The sequence below is a fragment of the Pinus tabuliformis genome, chromosome 1_1 (assembly GCF_031772625.1).
Source record: "Pinus tabuliformis cultivar Carrire ecotype Pingquan chromosome 1_1, CPIR1, whole genome shotgun sequence".
NCBI lineage: Eukaryota > Viridiplantae > Streptophyta > Pinopsida > Pinales > Pinaceae > Pinus > Pinus tabuliformis.
The window spans coordinates 742,147,551-742,168,195 of record NC_142297.1 but is presented as its reverse complement, the minus strand read 5'-3'; positions in this window follow the sequence as shown (position 1 = coordinate 742,168,195).

The following is a 20,645-nucleotide window of genomic DNA, read 5'->3' as shown; positions in this document are numbered from 1 at the left end:
CAGTTTTTCTCAGTGTCATTATGCCATGTATTTACATGGTCACAACTTTTACTGATACTTATACTTTTTGTAAATTTAGAACCCGGTATAATCCCTTTGGAGCAGCCTTCTCTTAGCTAATGTGAATAAAATGAAAAATAGAACAGTGAACAATGTGGAAAAGGTTAAACATGAAAGCCCGAAGATACAACAGAAAGAACAGAAACAACAAAATGAACTAGTACCAACTAGAGTGAATGTTCGTATTGGAAACCTACCTAAAAGAAGAATATTGTTAGAGATTTGCAAGCGACATTTAAAGGATGCCCAGGCCTACTTCATATAAACCATGTTGTGTCTGAAAATAAGAAAACAAGGGATCCTGTTTGCAAGGGTTTGGCATTTCTTGTTTTTTTTTTTTGAAAGCGAGGATTCAACAAATAGATTTGCAATGAAATCTAATGGACAAAATATCATCTTTGGCAAGATTGAGAGAAATATAACTTGCAGCCTCAGTAGTCCAAGCGGTGTTACTAATCATGTTCTCATGTCACTAGCTGCTACAAATATGCATGCAATGCCTAGACTAAGGATCCGAGGTAAGGGAATAGACTTGGTTGAACATGCAAACTCCTGTGTCTTCCAACAAGAAAAGGAAGTGATCTAAAATCTTCGGCGAACTTGGAAGGGGCATGCCACAATATTCTTGATCATGAGAATTCTGACAAGGAAAAGAGTGTTGAAACTAGGGCAGGTGATTTAGTGAAGCATGGTGGCAGTGGCACCATTGCAAAGGATGAACAAGATACTTCAGATGTTAGGATTTCCTCACATGCTACGCTTTCTTTCAGAGCAGAGGCAAACTCATGTATCACTTCTTTGAATGATCAGGAAAATATTGTGATGAATTCCTCAAGGTTTTATGAAGACACTGACATAAATGAAAAGAGCCACACAATTTACCCAAAATGATGCACAAAGAGATTGTTCTTCTCATCAAGATTCAGATAAAGAAGCACAGTATTCTGATGATGGATCAAAATCTTCAGATGATATTTTCGCTGAAATTGGTGGAAGAGAATTGAAAACTGCTGGAAAAAACATTTCTAGCAATGCTGCACCAGGGGTGTATGTAATGATATTGTTAATTGAAGCCACAACTCAACGAAAATCGTTATAAAAACTCAGCCTCAAATCTTAAATTGTCATAAACCTCGAAAGCATTGATCAAACCAGGCCAAATAGAAAATCAAAATTCAGCAAGCGGCGTTTATAAAATTCTCAAAACCTTCAACATAACATAAATTTAAAGCTAAAATTAAGAACACAAAATGATCAAATGCTAGAAACCTCAAATATTCAAGAAAACTGACCAAGATAAATCATCGCTAATAGATGAATAAGTAAGAAAAAAAAGAGAAGCCAACAACAAAGATTGAAAGAAAACAAACAAAACACAACGTAGCCTTCTAAAGAAATGCTACAAGCGACAGTTCGGAAAGATTGGACTCAAATCCCCAGAGACTTTAAAATTTGGGAAGTTGAATCGTATCCATTTTGAAATTATTTGAAAAAGATGAAGAGTTTGGTATTGCACAAAACGACTTAAATATCCGTAGAGTTTTGTTGAGGTTGGATATAAAGACAGGTTGTGCATCTAGCTGGAATTTGGGGTTACCCACACAAAATGGTAAAACCACCTCATTAAACCCGAACCCCGAAAACACAACAAAATCCTCATAATACTTACATCAATCGAAGCTAGTTGTCAAATGAAAACTTGTCAAAATTCCTCAAAAATTTGGTCGCTCTGGCTGCAGGCAATTTTGCCATCAAAATCACCCGTAGTGATTTATGACCACTAGGCCTCAACTCACATCTCGAATCGGAGTAAGAGAGCTGTGAAATAGATGTAAGAGAGCCGTGAAGCAGTAGAGGCCACAAGAATCCTGTGGGAGCCTTAGGGCATAATAGGCCACAGACGGAGACAAGATGCAAAAATAGACTGTGACTTGCAGAAGAGGCCATAGTCTCTATGTTATGAAACATCTCAGAAAAACAGTCTACCATACAATACGTTACATGATCACAAACCTGATATGTGATTATGTCTATGGAATTAAAGTCAACGAATAAAAAAAACCCGCTTGAATAATTTAGTGGTAAAACAATTTGTTATATGTATATATATTAGGATCATAAGTCCTTATGAGGGTTACTAGCTCTTTATAGCGGAATTTGGGTTTAGTGGGTTTTGGGTCCAGATTTTGAACCTGGCTCTGATACCACGTGTAAGGCCCTATCCTAGGGTCGTCTAACAGATCTATTTTCTCTGGAAATTAAATACGATAAGAGGCAATAATTTACTTTCTTACAAGACATTTAAACAAGGAAAATTTACCATTTACATTCTAATCCTTACAACTTATAGTGAACATTTCATTTCAATAATTTACATGAGTAATCTATGCATAGAGGAATACCTGTACCGGTGGCTGGAGATGCCCTTGAGCTGCTGCTCCTACTGAAACGCTCCTCTCGACTACCGACTGGATTTACCTCCCAACCAACTAGGAAATAATTCCTAGCCCAGGAAACCTCCATAGGTTCCCTAGCCCTCCGAGCCCAAGTCCAACCAAATGTAGTGTGTGTGTCCAAGACCAAGATAAACAGTATTTCCCTCCTCTCAACTAACCCAAGAAACCTCCACAGGTTCCCTAGGTCTCCAAAATCACAACCCACCTAAAATCATAAGCAAGACCCAACATCCCCCTTTCTCCCTTCCTCCTTCCCTTTTTATGCCCTTCCTCTCATTAATGTCATTAACTTCTCCTCCATCCTTACAGTTGACTTCTCTTCTCCCAAGTAAATCTGAGAGTACATTTGGAAATGTGATATGAATATAAAATTGGGAAATTAATGGGAGAGGACCATGTCTTCTCCCAAGTAAATCTAAGAGTACATTTGGGAATGTGAGATGAATACATATATTGGTAATTAAATGGAGAGGACCATGTCTTCTCCCAAGTAAATGTGAGAGTACATTTGGGAATGTGAGATGAATATATATATTGGTAATTAGTTGGAGAGGACCATGTCTTCTCCCAAGTAAATGTGAGAGTACATTTGGGAATGTGAGATGAATATATATATATATATATATATATATATATATATATATATATATATATATATATATATATATTGGTAATTAAATGGGGAGGACCATGTCTTTTCCCAAGTAAATGTGAGAGTACATTTGGGAATGTGAGATGAATATATATATAATTTAAAATAATGGAAGGAGACCATATCCTACCAAAGATTCAATTTGAGAAGACAAGTTGGGAATTTGAATAATAGCAATAATGAATTTTATATTAGTAAATAACTTTCATAGTTTCCCAAATGAAGGTATTCACCAATATTTCTCAATATTATCAGGTAATGTAAACATTAATAAATTTGCATGATAAGATTAAGTGGGGCATTACATAGGAGGCTTGGAGGACTAAAGGAAGGCATATGTGTTATCTATTCTGTCTATGAGCAGCAGTGAGGGATTGTACTAAGAGCTAGATATCTTGTGAGCTAAAGCTTTGTGTAATCCTGAGATATTTCCACTTGTATGATAATACAGATAGTGGGGTTTTTAGCTGAGGCTTTCCCCATACTATTCTTCTGTGTTTCATGTGTGATTGATTTCTTCTTCATCTGTTATATGTGTTCTATTTGATCTTGCTCAAAATCGATTAAGCTTCTGCAAGTTTGTTGTAGAAGTAGATCAAGTATTTTTCTTTAGTTACATTGCATTATCAGGTGATCTACAGTGAGAATTTCTACATGATATCAGAGCGAGGTTTTGTAGAAAAAGTTCTACATGGTATCAGAGCAAAGGTGATCAAAGCAGAGAACAATGTACAAAGAAGGGAAAAGTTCGAAGTTTGAAGTTCTTGATTGTAGGTACAAAATCGATTTCTTATCACATCTCAAAGTTCACCAATGGCATTCAATGGCTTGAGAATCGAGTATGCCCTGGAAAAGAGCAACACGATCTCTACATATCTGAACAAGCTCACCACCTGTAGAGATGAGCTTGGAAGTGTAGGAATCATGACTGCTGATGATGATATGGTGAGTCTTGCTCTCCTCGGTATTCCTAAGAGTTGGCATAGCTACCAAGACTCAGTGAATAGAAGAGAGAAACTGCCAGATTGGGAATGACTGTGGTCGGATTTGATGCAAGAGGATATCAGGAGGAGCACCATAGATGGTTCTTCATCCAAGGAGGATGAAGAAAATTTCACCTTAGCGAGTAAGGCAAGGAAAGGGAAGGAGAAGGATTCTCATCCCAAATCGATTTCTTCTCATGAAGGGAAGAAGATTGACAAATCTAAAGTGAGATGCTTTAATTGTCATGAGGTGAGCCATTATACAACTAATTGTCCATTGAAGAAATCCAAGAAGGGATCCTCAGAAGGATCTGAAGGTAAGGCATTGGCCTCTCAGTTCCAATTGGATTTTACCCTCATCGCATGGATGGTTTCATCGATGATGGGTTGTGGTTGGTTTCTTGACAGTGGAGTCTCATTCCACATGATCGACGATAAGAGTTTGTTCAGTACCTTGGAGGAGAAAGACCTCCAGATGTGCATAGAGATGGGTAATGATGAAAAATATAGTGTTTCTGGAGTGGGCACGGTTACTTTTCAGAGGGAGCATGGAGCTCACATCACATTGACAGATGTGAAGTATGTTCCAGGACTGAAGAAGAACTTGGTATTGATCGCAATGTTGGAGGACAAAGGCTATGATGTAGTCTTCAGTGAGGGAAAGGTTTTCCTTAGACACATCACCACGAGATAGGTGAAGCAGGTCGGTTCACGAGTCAAGAACCTGTATGCTCTTGAGGTTCAAGATGCATGCAAAGCCTTGAGGAGCAAGGCAACTGTTGGAGACTTGGTGGTTGAGAGGGAGAGTGCATTATCTCTCAACATGCAACACCAGATAAGAGGAGCCACAATTGGTGAAGCATATTCAAGAGGTTGTGGAGAAGCCACAACTAGATAAGCAGAGAGGAGACTGAGTGGAGGAATCCACTCAAACAGAGACCTCCAGTAAGGGGAAATTTCGAGCCAAGTGGGCAAAGGGATCACATGCAGCCATACCTCCAGGTGTGAGGTGGGGTGATGTGAAGTGATTGTCCCAAGAAGGCTGAAATAGGGGTAGGATCCTTGAGGTACCTAGCCTCTTTGATTAGACCTTGCTACGGGATCCCTAACGAGGAGTAGCAGGACTAGCTAAGTGGGTAGAGACAGATGCGGATGGAGTGGAAGAGGAAGCTTCAACATCAGAGGGTGTTTCTAGCCCAACAAGGAGGTCAGTTAGGAGATCAGTTATTACTTCTCAATAACTGAGTTGCAGTGCAACAGTGGGTAGCATGATGCAACCTGATGAGAGGAGGTGCAATGCGGATGCAATGCTGGGAGACAGGACCAGCAGCAACACGGATGCAGCTGGAGGAATTAGTGTTATTGATGCAGTCAAAGATCAAAGTGACAGAGGCTAGAGCAGTGAGATGCTGAAGAGCATATAGGTGCAGAGTTTTCAATCGATAGAGGCAATAACAGTCAAAGACTTTGATGACAGAGGCATCATTCTTATTCAAGTTGGATATTTTTTGTTTCTGGAGTTGCTGGTGTTAGGGCCTAAATCTACCTCAGGCTGAGAAAGGTAGGATCTAGGATAACATCAAACCACGCTTAACCTGGTAGCTAGCCCTACCAAGTCGGGAGAGGGCTCTCTCCTTGTCAATCTCAACAAAATATGATCAATGAGGCTTGAGATGACTGATGTGAAGACTGATTTTAGGCTAGGTATGTGTGCAGAAGAGTTTGATTAAATTTGATGATGTTTTGTTGGTTCAAATGGAAAGGCATATTTGGGTATGGGGAATGAGGCTCAGTTTTGCAGAGATCTCTATGAGGCAAGGTAGGCAAATGATTTGGTAGTTCAAATTGAGTGAGATGGAGAGATTTTAAACTGGTGAGGAGTTGAAAAGGGAAAGAAAGTCTCAGGGATCCTCTTCAAACAGCTGAAAACATAAATAAATAAACAAAACCCTAGGTAGAGAACTGCAATTTCAATGGATTCTATCCTTGTTTGATTTAGTTAAGATGAAGCAAAGAGAACTGATGGCATACATAAAACACATGTGAACTTACAATTATAGAAGGAAACATAATACCAAAGCAAGATGCCATATGAATCCCATAAAGTGCTACAAACCCTGGTCTATTCCTTAGCCAAACTGTTGAAATGAGTATACAATGAAGCTCCAAGCTTTCCCAAAAGTCCAACCTTGCTGATGACTGCAAAATTACAAGATATAGGAAACCAACAACTCATCCTAGCCTCTAGGGGTTGAGCTCATAAGTTCAGGAGATGTTCCAACAAATTATAAACTGAGAACTAAAAAGTAGGCAATGGAACAACTTGCCTCTAAAAACTAGGGAACTGATTCATTCAGTTGCAAACTACCTTTTCATGGATGAATCTACCTCTATGAGTGAAAATTTAGCATAATTACATAAAAATCCATCAATTCACATTAAATTACATCATGAGTTTGACTATTAGAAGGAGAAAAGTCAAACTGTGAAGAAACTAGGCGAAAAACAGAGTTTTTTGGCCAAAATGAGCAAATTTCCTCCTATGCGCCGCGCTGATTTCCCTATGCGTAGTGCCTTTTTGCAGCTGATTTTGGAGGCCTTCCCGTGCACCAAATTTTCTCCAAGTGGGCTTTTTGGAAAGGTCTACCTGTCTACTTTCCAGAAAAAGTGGAATTTCTGAATTTGGCCTCCATTTGCCCCTCCAAAACTAAGTTCTCCCAACACTGCTTCCTATGTGTCCAAAAAGGGGCAGAAATGTCATTTTTGGGGTGTTTTTGACCTTTTTGGAGGCTCAAAACCTGTCAAAATTTCTTGGCCATTTGTGAGCAAGCATAATTTTTCATGAAAAATCCAAAAATGCTGAGTTTTCATCAAAAGGATACCCCCATCAAAAGCAAACGCCAGGTGGCACGACGCATTGGGCAGAAAAACCTGTTTTTTGGCCCAAAAATTCCAAAATTGCAAAAAGTGTCCCAAATTTTTTGAAATTTGGGTTGAGTGTCCTCCATTAAGTGTTTTGTTGGGCCAAGGAAGCCTCAGCCAATATCTGAAGTTTATCTTGCTCTTTTCACTTCCTCGATGCCTTCTTCAACTTGGCCTTCAAGTTCCTGATTCTTGCCTTGCAACCTTTGTTTCTCGCCAAGTAATGATGGGCCATGTGCCTCAACATAGTTTTCTCATTGTTGGCCTTCTCTAGCATCCTTTCCCAAGTGCAAGTTTGTTCTCTCAAGCCAAGATTCCCGGTCATGTTCAATCTCTTGCTCATACCCATGATCACTGTCTCTTTCCATTGTTTTCCTTTGGTTTTGAAAAATGTGGTTGTATATGGATGGTTTTGTGGATAACAGTGTGAAAATATGGTGGAGGAATGAAATGGGTAGAGTGTATGGAAGAGAGTGTAAAAATGTATGTGTGAATAGAGTTTAGGGATGGGAGTAAGAGTTTTAGGGATGTGAGTAGGGTTTAGGGATATGGATAGGGTTTGGGGAGTGTAGCATTTGGGAAATTATATGTGGAGAATGGGATTAAGGGGAAAATGTATGAGGGGAGTGGGATTAAGGGGATAGGGTATACAACCATTAGTGCAATGAAGAAAACTAGGGTTTCACCCTAGAAGCTAGGGTTTTAGGGTTTTGGGGATAGGGGAGTAGGATGAGTGGAAATGGGAAATGAAATTAGTGAAATGTAGTGAAGGGGATGTGAAAGTGGTAGAGGGGAATAAGACAGCAAAAAATGGCAATTTTGCAAACCCTAGGCAGATTTTCAATGAAACTGTGCAAGGAGCTAGGGTTTTAATATTTCCCTATTAAATCACCAAGAGGACTGAGACAAACTCATGCATTGAGCATATTGGAGTGTGAACTTACTTGGGCAATGAGGAATTTACAATTTTGGGAGCTTTGGTGGAAGATTTGAATGGATTTCAGGCTTTGTAGCCCAATGCGCCGCGCTGCCCCAATGCGTAGCGCCTTTTTGCAGGAGACTTTTGGAGGCCTTCCTGGTGTCCAAATTGGGCACGGGATAGCTCGTTGGAAATATTATTGAGTTTTCTTTCCAACCCAACTATAATTCTTCAATTTGGAGTTCATTTGCCCTGTCAAAAATCAAATCTCCCAATACTGGTCAAAATGTGCAAAATGAGGTTGCCTAAAGGCAGAGTGCTATTGCAGTCAACTTTCGAAGGTCTTCCTCAACCCAAAATTTAGCTAATAGCTCATTGGAAATACCTTTGTATCTATTTATCGTTTGAATCATCAAGAAAGTTATTAGGCCTGTTAGCGCTTGAAATTTCACCTCAGGCTGAAAAAGGTAAACTCCAAGGCAACATCAAACCACTTAGCCTCGTAGCTAGCCCTACGGGGCAAGAGAGGGCTCTCTCCGGTATATCTCGGCAAAGATCTTCTATGGGCAGAGATAACCGATAAGGAAACACTGATTTTAGGCTAGTAAACTGATAAAAAAGGTTTAATTTGGGATTTTTAGGGTTTTGGTGGAAAATTGGGGAAAGGCAATTATGGGTGCGGGGATTGGACACAGTTTTTGCAGGGGGTTCTTTGGGGCAAGGTAGGAGACTATACTGATGCCTTTGAATTAAGTGGATGGATAGGAATGACCGGTGAGGAGCTAAAGAGAGCAAGAAACCTTCAATAGTTCTCTTTAGACAGATGAAAACATAAATATTAAGCAAACTTAAAAGCAGAGCATGGCAATCATGAATTCTACTTTAACACTTCATTTGCCTAATTTGCAGAAGGGAAAGTGAGAAGATGAATCACATAACAAACTTACAAGTACAAAGAGAAACACACCATCAATACATGTAACCACAGGAATCCAAAAAAGGACTACAAAACCCTGGTCTTTCTTCCTTTGCCAAAATTGCAGAGATACAATGAGTAATACAATAGAAGCTTTCTCCCTCAAGAGTCCAACCTCTCCAACCATGAAAATGACCAAGAAAGTACATAATATAGGCAATATAACATCTTTCGTTGCCTCTAGGGGTCGAGCTCATCCTTCTAGGAGCTGTTTCAACCAATTCTAAACTGAGCACTAAAATCTAGGCAGTCAAAACAACTTGCCTCTATAAGCTAGGAAACCAATTCATTCATTAAATGTTTGCTATTTCATGAATGAATCTTCTAGAATAGGTAAATAAGTGTCATATCAACATGAAAATACATTAATTACATCAAAGAGGATGAAAAATCCCATCCCAAGTCAAAACTGGCCAAAGCTGGGCGAATTCCTGAGTTGTAGGTGAAAAATTGTGAAAATTGCCCAACAGGTCGCGCCCTAATCCTGATAGGTCGCGCTTCTTTGGAGCTGCTTTTGAGGAACTTCCAGGTGTCCAAATGAGGAAAAAGTGGGCTTGTTGGAAAGGTATGGATGTCTACTTTCCAACCCAAGTGGAATTTCTAAATTTGGTGGCCATTTTCCCTGTCAAAAATCAAATCTTCCAAGACTAGTCAAAAAGTGCCAAATGAGGCTGCCTCAAAGAAGAGTGTTGTTGCAGTCAACGTTTGAATGCCTTCCTCAACCCCAAATTGAGCTCATGATAGCTCATTGGAAAGATCTTTGCGTCTAGTTATAATTTTACCCATCAAACAAATCATTTGGCCAACCAAGCTAGGAGAAAACTTGATTTTTCCAAGGTCACTTCAGAGGTGTCTTTGATTCTCCTGAGGCAACGGTATTCTTGACATTTCTCTCAAACCATGACACCGGTGCAAAAAGGGAAGGAGGTTTTTCTTCTTTGGAATGTTTTGGACAAAAAACTCTCTCAGGTTTCCCAAATTCATCTTTGATTTCTCTGAAACATCTTTTGAGTGAAACTGATCCCGATGTGTGAAACAAGGAATTTCGTGGAAATGAAGGGGATAGGGGGCTTCTAAATTCTTGGAAAAAATTTTGGGAGTGGGGAGGGATGTTAGGAAGCAAGGGAAAGTGGAATCTCAGAGATTGAGTGAGGGGAAGGGGTCCAAAAGGGCAAAACACAGGCCAAACCTAGAAAATTGCCAGGTTGTAGCTAGAAACTAGGGTTTGTGCAAAAATGAGGAATTTGGGGAATCTCAGTGATGGGAAGCATTTGATAAGGTATATGAAGGATAGGGGAAGGTGTATGAACATCTGGAAACAATTTTTGCCGATGACTTGACCATCCAAGAGAAATTGGCTTTCAAAACCCTAGGAGAGGAAAATGACCTTACCTAGGCGCAACTGAAGCATGGACAAGGTGTAAAATGACTCATTAGACACTGAGATGATAATGAAAACCCTATGAATGATGATAGACTCAGATGAATAGTGACATATATTGGAATTTGGGCCGCTTTGAAAAGAGTGAGAGCAAACCCTAGACCTAATGCCTAGTGACCAAATTTTGCTTGAAAACTCTTTGAAATGACAAAATTTGACCTTGACACTCTGAGACCACTTTGTAAGAGAATATTTGATCACTGGAGGGAGGCTGGAAAGATTGACACTAACAAGGCCAACCAAGCTTGGAGAAATCTTCATTTTCCCAAGGTCACTTTAGAGGTGCATCAATTCTCCTAAGACAACTGTATTTTTGACATTTCTCTAAAAACATGACACCTGTGTAAAAAGTGAAGGAGGTTTTTCTTCCTTGGCCTATTCTAGACAAAAAAAACTCTCATTTTTCCCAAATTCATCTTTTTGTGCTCAGAAACATCATTGGAGTAAAACCTATCCCGATGTATAGAACAGGGGATTGTCGAAATGAAGTGAAATGAAGGGGACAAGGGGCTTCTAAATTCTTGAGAAAATTTTTAGAAGTAGTGAGGGATGCTAGGAAGTATGGGAAAGTGGAATTTCAAAGATTGAGTGAGGGGAAGGGGTCCAAAAGGGCAAAACACAGGCCTAGCCTAGAAAATTGTCAAGTTGTAGCAAGAAACTAGGGTTTGTGCGAAAATGAGGAATTTGGGGATCTCAGTGATGGGAAATGTGTAATAAGGTACATTAAGTATAGGGGAAGGTGTATGAACATCAGGATACAAGTTTTGCTGATGATTTGATCATCCAAGAGAAAATACCCTCAAAACCCTAGGAGAGGGAAATGAACCTTACCTAGGCGCAACTCAAGTATAAACAAGCTGTAAAATGACCGAGTGGAACTTGACATGATGATGACAACCCTCTGAATGATGGTACACTCAGCTGAATGGTGACATGGACAGACATTTGGACAACTTTGAAAGGAGTGAAAGCAAACCCTAGACCTAATACCTGGTGACCAAATTTTACTTGAAGACTCACTGAAATGACAAAATTTGACCTTGACACCTTAAAATCCCTTTGTAAGAGCATGTTTGATCACTGGAGGAAGGCCGAAAAGACTAACACTAACAGTTGGAGCAACAACACTTGAGAGAAGTGTTGCATGCAGAACATTCCAAAGGTTCAGGATCGGGTTCGAGTTGAATGCCTTTCTTGTTGAGAGGGAGTGTTGAAAATGGCAACAAGAAATGCTAAAAATAGAATTGATATAAATAGAATTTCAGGATATACTCCAACTCTGTTGGAAATAACAAAAAATAGAAATGCTATAAATAGCATTTCGGGATATATTCCAATTTTAATTTGTCCTTGAAATAAAATTGAGAATTAAAATTCGAATTTGATCTCAGCAGTTGTTTGAAAAATAATTAATTAATTCATCTTGAGTTAATTAGTTGGAGAAAATCAAACATGAAGTCTATGTGAAGACATGCAACAATTATCCCTTTGATTGAGGAAGTTATCCCTTAATTAAGGAGATAAGGATGAGTTGTATTTGAGTTGTAATTAGTTAGCTCAGTTAACTGAGTTAAGTCCAGTTAAATTAGTTCCAAACAGTTGGTGGAACTAATTGTGAGTTTAGTCAGTTAATGCATGCATGCATGCAACTAGTGTTGTCCAGATAACTGAATATTCACTCATAAATAACTCATGCATGTTGGTTCAGAGAAAGACCTAGTTGAGATTAAAGGAAGGGACTATGTACTATCAGTTGGAGGAATTTTCCTATAAAGGAAACTCATCCATGCAAAAGGAATTATCTCCTTCAAGATTGCACAGTTATTTTAGAGGTCAATGTTGTGTGTGAGGTGAGAATCACGCAGGTTGCAGCTAGAGGACCCAGGAGAAACTGCGCAAGGAAATAGGAGGTTTGGAGGACTGAAGGAAGGCATATGTGTTGTCTATTCTGTCTATGAGCAACAGTGAGGGATTGTACTAAGAGCTGGATAGCTTGTGAGCTAAAGCTTTGTGTAATCCTGAGATATTTCCACTTATATGATAATACAGATAGCGAGGTTTTTAGCTGAGGCTTTCCCCAGAGTATTCTTCTGTGTTTCATGTGTGATTGATTTCTTCTTCATCTGTTATATGTGTTCTATTTGATCTTTCTCAAAATCGATTAAGCTTCTGCAAGTTTGTTGTAGAAGTAGATCAAGTATTTTGCTTTAGTTCATTGCATTATCAGGTGATCTACAGTGAGAATTTCTACAGTGCTATATTTTTTATTGTTGCAAGAAAGTGTTGTTGGTAGTTAGGGATCCTAGATTTTAGATTTAAAAATAACAATAAATTTTGAAAGTGACTTTTTCCAAAGTGTTAATTCATTGGGACACTAGTACATGAAAGTGTATCACCTAAAATGAGTTTGGAAGAGATAAAGGGATATTTATTGATGATGATGATGATTAACATTCACTAAGATTGAATATGGTCTATCAAACATTACGAAGGTAAGAGATTACTCAGAGTTTTTAAGAATTTATTTCTATGCTCAAGAAGAATTAAGAGAAGTGTTCCAAGGTCATCATAACTTTGTTGAGTTAAAAGGTCGAGAAGGTTGCTAATGTGACAAATATTTTGAAATCTAGATCTCATATGTGTATAAATAGGAAAAATTAAGAGAAAGTGCCTTTTATTTTCAACCCTTTTAGTGTCCAATGGTGATAGACTCTTTCATTCCATGGTGTTTTCGGAATTGACCAACACCTAGTTTCACTATGGAGCTCATGAAAATTTGTTCTGATTTTGGGAATGCTTATTTTCTTCTTTACATTGGTCAAGACAAAGATATACTTTTGAATTTCAATATTTGGGTTGATCATATCCTTATAATATCTAAGTTTTCTTTTTCCCTCTAACTCTTTATCACCCCATGATTTAAAATTAGATTTTTGATTTAATAATATTTGTAATATTATCCTTATTTTGCGAAATGATTTCTTACTTTATCTCCCAATGGTCTAGCCAAGATTGAGCATCCTTATGCCATCCCTTCTTGAGTCCAAAGTGGCTTAAAATAGATTTAGAAGCAATTTTACGAAAGTTATGGTCTTCTATGTTGTTTAACCTATTCTTATACATGAAATACCTTAGTCATAACCATGTTTTCAATGGCTGAAAAACTTGCTTCTGTGAGGAGGAGAAGATATGGTGTACTTCCTTTAATCTTGAGATTATAGGTTACAAAATACTTTTGAATATATTCTATCTTGCTCCATGACCCTCCAGAGATACTATATCTCCAAACCTCAAATCCTTTTGATATAATATGAGTGACAAGAGTGCCATTTTTTTTAATCCCATATCCAAATATATGTTGACTTACAACTTTTTTCAAGTCGATAATAAGCTTTCCATCCTCCATTTACCCTTTCTCAATGCTATAATTCTAGTTGAGCTTGTGATGCATATCAATTCCAAGATAATTTTTATGAAGCAACTACCTCCAAGTTGTTAAGTTATAAATTTTTTAAGGTGCTCTACTAGGGTTAGGGTTTTTCTCTAAAGATTTTTCTAAATCATCTTTTAATTGTTGTCATATTTGAGCTTCCAATTTGATTAAGTGTTGCTTATAGCATATTTCTTACACTGTTGTTACTGATTTCACCTCTCAATGGGCACGGGGGGAGGGGTGTGAACCCATCCTATAAGGTTGTGGTGACTAGGGATAACCAGTCTAATCCAATCGAAGAAATTACTATTAGGGGACACAACACTAGCCAGGAAAAGCATATTCTCATAGCTCAATGGAAATTTTGTCTTAAGGGTAGATGTTTGTCGATAGTTGTTGTAAATCCAAAGTACGTGAATCCAAACAATAAGTTGGAAGGGTATTTCCAATATATGGATGATCATGCACTCATCTGCAAATTCATAGGGATCTGGTCGTTTGAGAGGGATCTTGTTAAATGGATCCAAAAGAAATGGTAACCAAAGGGAATATTGAGTTGAAACAGGGAACCAAGGGCTTTTTCATGGTGATATTCTCAAATATAGAGAATATGACACGGGATTTTGAAAATGGGACATATTTTTTTAATAATGTTCGACTATTTATGAGGTAGTGGGAGGAGTGCTCTAATCCAGAACAGGAAAATTTCATGGCAGCTCCAATTTGGGAGCAACTATTTTCATTTCCTGCAGAATTCTGGGGTCTTGAGATTATAGAAGGAACAATGAATTCCATTGCAACATTTTTTAAAATATCTGACATCACCAAGAGAGGTTGATATACCTCTTATGTGAGGATTTACATCTACATGAATATAACACAAGCCTTTGCCTGAATCAATACAACTTGAGTATCACAACGAGGTGTGGAAAAAACTACCAGATTATTAGCATGTGTCATTTTGATGTTTGTGATGCCATGACTATGGGCTTATTTTTCGTGACTGTCCACTTAATAAAGTTGAGACCCATGAAATGACAACAAAGGAGGATGCTAAAGGTTTTCACAAAGTGGACAATAAGAGGAAAATCCATAAAAGTCAACTAGCTAAAGTGACGACAAATGAACACTTGACATGAAACAAATATGTAGAACTTTCAATCGCAGAAGAAGAAGATCCAAAACTCCCAGAGGATCTGATGAATCTGGATCCAAAAGGAGATACACTCTAGATGAAAGTTGCACCTAAGAGAAAGGCCCAAGATTATCCTACCGAAACCATATATTAAGAGGAAATACCAATGGGTAAAACAAAGAAAATGGAAACCAAGGAGATTGGGGGAAATATCAGTAATGAGGAACATTTTTTTGGCTATAATGCTAGTGGAATGGTAACATTTGGATTCGAGGTTCATCTTGAACCAAGAAAAGAAACAATTTCAAGAGCTCTATAAAAAATTACAAAGCCAAGGCAGACTAGGAAGTGGGGAATAGGGAGAGGTTTAGATGGAATTGGGAACTCAAGACTAGAATGGCTTTGAAAAAGGTCTAGTAATAAAAGGAAATAGGAAAAGAGGGTGGGAATCCATCATGGAATCTATTGGAAATTGTAACTAGGTTTGGTCTTCATAATGACCTATTTGTAAACACGACATTGTATACTTTGTATAAAGAAAGAAAAAAGAAAAGAAAATGTTTTATGTAAAGCATGGGTTCATGCTCAATTTTTTGTCAAAATCATGTTCTTCATGCTTATAAGTATTTCTAGGTCAAATAAGAAATTATGTCATGTATTATAGTCCCATTTGGACTCTTTGTATAACAAGAAAATATTTATTTTGAATGAAGAAAAACCATTTATTCCTCCAAGTCTAAGTCAACCCACTCAAGGAGAATTTTTCCTAAGGGAAGGCTATTCGACCCCTCAAGAAGACTATAAATAATAAGGACTTTTTCTCATTTGAGACACACACTCAAACAAGTTCGATCTGCAATAGTGAAGGAAAAAGACAAGTATAAAGAGGAAGGAGTCGAAGAAGCAAGGTCTCTTGGGAAACTATATTTTTTGTCCATACGTGTGAGGTCTCCTAGGGTTTCAGTGCAAGTTACAGGGGCTAAAATTGCAAGACGAGATTGTAGTGCAAAGTTGTGGTACCAAGTTGCAGGCCAAAATTCTAGATTGCAGGTGGGGTGACTCTCGCAGATCTTGGAAGAGCAGGTTCGTTGGAAAGAGATCTTATTGTCGGGTTGGCTTGGTGCTTGGGAGGATATTGGCTTTGGTATTTTGGTCTTGGAAGTATCATTGTGAACATATTCTATAAGAAGAGAATCATTTTTTCTGGGTTCCCCCCTTGGAGGGGTTTCTCCCTGGCTTGGAGCCTATATCTTGTGTACTTTGTTTTGTTGTGATCTACATTATTTTGGTAATTTATTGATGAACAAAAACTAATAAAGTAATAAAATACCAACACATATCACAAGTAATTATCAAGATAAGGAGAATCATCTATAATCTCCAGGTCTCCTAATTTCCCAACATGGTGTCAGAGCTAAGGTGCAAGAAGGAGAATGAATATCGCATCCTAGTTGGCACTATGACAATGGTTATGAAGAAAGGTTTCAAGTTTCTTGGGAATCTCACTACATACATCAAGGATTGCATACTGAAGTAATGGATGGAAGTTTGTCCTTCGCTTTATCTAGCACTTTCAAGGACGAGAATGTTTGGGTCAGTGATAGTGGTGCTTCCAGACATATGACAAGTGAATGCAGTCAACTCCAAACTTTGTCAAAAGGAACCTCCTCTCACTCTTTCAAACTTGGAGACAAGAAGAGATATCCAGTGAAAGGGATTGGATCTACTTCATTAGAGATAGATTCTGGTGGAAGTATTCACCTTGACAACATTTTATATATTCCAAGGTAATTAGGATTCGTGAGGGAACATTGTATAGAATATTTACACCTCTCACTTAAGCCCTAGTTCACTTCGATGTGAACCCTTCTGAACTATGGAAAATAAGTTATGGACACCTTCATTGTAATATTTTTCAATCTCTAAATCAAATGGTCAATGGCATCCCAAAATTGAAGGAATTACATGTAAGGGTTGTGCTCTAGGCAAGAACGTAAAGAAGACATTTGAAAGAAGTGATACCAGATCTAAGGAAGTTTTAGATCTCATACACTTGGATGTATGTGGTCCTATGGCAGCAAAATCTCTTGGTGGAAATCAATACTATGTGACTTTCATTGATGATTTCTCAAGGAAACTTTTGGTTATACCTCCTCTAGAAAAAAGATGAGGTATTTGAAAAGTTTGAAGAATTCAAGATTGAAGTGGAGAATATGATTGAAAGAAAGATCAAGATTATGAAGTCTAAGAATGGTGGAGAATATACCTCCCAAGAACTAATAGTGTTTTGCAAGGAAGCAAGGATTAAGAGGAAACTACCCATTCCTTATAATCTTGAATAGAATGGCATGGTTGAAAGGAAAAAATAACAATTGAAGAATGTGTCATAGCCATGCTTCATGATCAATATCTCCCTTAATTCATGTGGGGAGAAGCATGTATAACAACTATCTACTTGGAAAACTGAAGTCCTCACAAGATTTTCAACAACATGACTTTGGAAGAAGCATTTATAGGAAATAAGTTGAATGTGGCTCATCTTCGAATATTTGGATGTCATGTTTATATTCATGTACCAAAGGAAGAAAGGAAGAAGTTGGATCCTACTAGTATGGAGGGCATATGTGTTGGGTATAGTGCTTCATCAAAGGCTTACAAAATCTATATTAAGGAGGATCGTTGAATTGAAGTAAGCAGGGAGGTCATCTAAGATGAAAGTATTGCTTACAAGAAATCAAAAGATGTTCCAATCGATTATGATGAAGAAGAGATACTTATATTTGAGGATATATCGAGGGACAATGATGGTAAAGGATCAACTCAAGAATACATTGAAGGTCCTAGTGAGTCTGTGCAGTAAGTAATTGTTCTTAAAAATCGAAAGAGGCATGGTTATTTGAGAACTACTCTACAAGAAGCAGAAGGACAACCAAAAAAGGGGACCTTTAGAGAAAGTGAAAGACTGAAAAGGTATTCTGGATATGCAACATATATGATGAAGCTCATTGAAGCTAAACCTTCCTCCTATGAAGATGCAATTAAACATCAAGAGTGGAGGAATGTGATGCAGAAATAATACCAGTCAATTACGAAGATTGATGTCTAGGAAATTGTTCCTAGGCCAAGTGACAAATCGATAGTCACTTCAAAATGGATATATAAATTAAAGCATGTTGCAGATGGGAGAATTGATAAATACAAATCAATTCTTGTAGCAAGAGGCTTCTCACAAAAACAAGGTATTGATTATGAAGAAAAATTTTCTCCTACAACTAGATATACAACAATCAGATCTCTTATCTCTTTGGCTGCTACTATGGGATGGAACATCCCTCAAATTGATGTTAAGTTAGCTTTTCTAAATGGGACTATTGATGAATAGGTTTACATTGAGTAACCACAAGGATTGGAAATAAATCAGAGGGAGAATCATGTATGCAGACTGAAGAAAGCTCTATATGCCTTAAAGTAAGCACCTAGATCTTGGTATGTAAGAACACATGCATACATATTAAGATTTTGTTTTACCAAGAGTTCTACAAATCCTAATCTCTACATCAGGGTAGTCGAGGGTGAATCAATCATCATACTATTGTATGTGGATGATCTACTTGTTATAGGTGTAGAGAATCGAATTCAGGAATGCAAAAGGTATTTAACAACCGAGTTTGGTATGAATGCTCTTGGGATTATGCATTACTACTTGGGACTAGAAGTTTGGAAAAAGTGAGGTGAAATATATCTTGGTCAATGGAAATATGTGATCAAGATTCTACAGAAATTTGGCATCATGGATAACAAGCCTATGACGACTCCTATACCAATCTAAATAAGTTGAGGAGTTCATATTCTAGTCTAGTGGATACTACTTGCAACAGACAATTGATTGGGTCCTTGATGTATCTGGTAAGTACAAGACCTGACATTTGTTTTGTGGTAAATGTCCTCAATCAATTTCAAATAGAGCCAAAGCATGACCATTGGATAGAAACCAAACATATCCTAAGATATTTGTATGGAACCATACATCTCTACCTCCTGTAAGGGTCCTATAATAATAGGATTCATAATTTTGAATTGGCTATGATTAGTCTTGTAATATTGTACATACTTTTGCTTTCTGCAAAATGTTTTCCCATATTAAAAATAAAAAAGTAAAGAGGGTAAGTCCTAAAAGAAAAATCAAAGGACTAAAAGAAAATGATGAAAAAAGAAAATAAAATATGAACCCCACCAAAAATAGATAAAAATAGATTCTGAAAGTGATGCAAAATCAAATGCCACTACTTTTTACTTTTCCTTACAAAAATAAGATTGTGTGCAGCTTGTCAAAAATGCCACAATCCATGATGGTCAAATAGTTTAATCTTGATTCATTCATGCTTTAAATTTCATGTTGATAGATAGAGAATAAAGATCTAGCCAAACTGTTTAATCTTGGCAGATCAGTAGTTAGGTAGAGAATAATAATGAGCTCATCAGTTTAATCTGAGCCATTGGAAGTTATAAGACTAGAATTAGATAGTTTTCTTATCAAAGAAAAAGAAATAAAGGGTCAACAAGCTCAAATGCACCCAATAAATGAAGAAAAAATTCTAGGGTAAATAAAGGGTAGGTAAAAGAGGTTTTGGAATGCACAAGGTAGCTAGCTCAAATGCACCTTCATCATGCTTAATCCTATGTTTCATGTGCAACAAGAATTATCAAAGAAAGAGGACATTCACAAAAGTTGTATATTACTTTGGGTATTCACCCTAAAAAGTCCTATATAATTTTAGGCGTGAATACTAAAGCTCATTCACTAATTTCCCCTCATTTCACTAAACCCTTTACATGTCTAATTTATTAATTTCCCTTCACTACCCCTTCATTACTTTTCATTCCCTAATATTTTCCACTTCTTGATTCCAAAGGACCCTTCCTTCTTCATTTCCCCTTGTAAAAACCCTTTCCCTTCATTTTAACCCTTTTTCCCTTCATTTCACACCTTTCCCTAGACATTTCCCTTTAAAAATCATTCTCCCCTTATCAATTTCCCTTTTCTATTTAAACCCACTAAAACCCCCTTATCCTAAGTTTAAATAATGTATCGGGCCCCATTGAAAAACCCTCCCCGATACACTTTTAACTTATATCCCCACTATATTATATCCCTGATCCCAAAAACCTTTACATATGGGTTATAACCCTCCACCGTATAACCCATGGTCCCCACTTTTTAATACCCACCGCATATATTATTTCCCAATACAATTAAATTAAACCTGACCCCACACCCTGACTCAGCCCTCGCAACTCCGCCACGCGATAGCCCTCCGATCACCCACCTCCAGATCCAATGGCCTGCATCCCATATCGCGCGCTCCCAAATCCAATATTTAGCATCCCAAAAGCACATGACATTCGTGGTTTTACCCGATCACCCTTTTGCTACATGGCAGCCCCACGTTATATCGCGTCCTTTGAAAAAATACCACCCTACATTCAAAAGCAGTACGATAAGCCAAAATACCACCTCCCCACGTAGGATGAAACCGCCTACTATTCAAACATTAACTCTGCGCCGAAAATTAACCACTGTTGGTTAAAAACCAAAAAGCCACCCTTTTTACCCTTTTCACTATTATTCTGTTACCAAGCAACCTCTGCCGACCAATTCTAAAGCCCA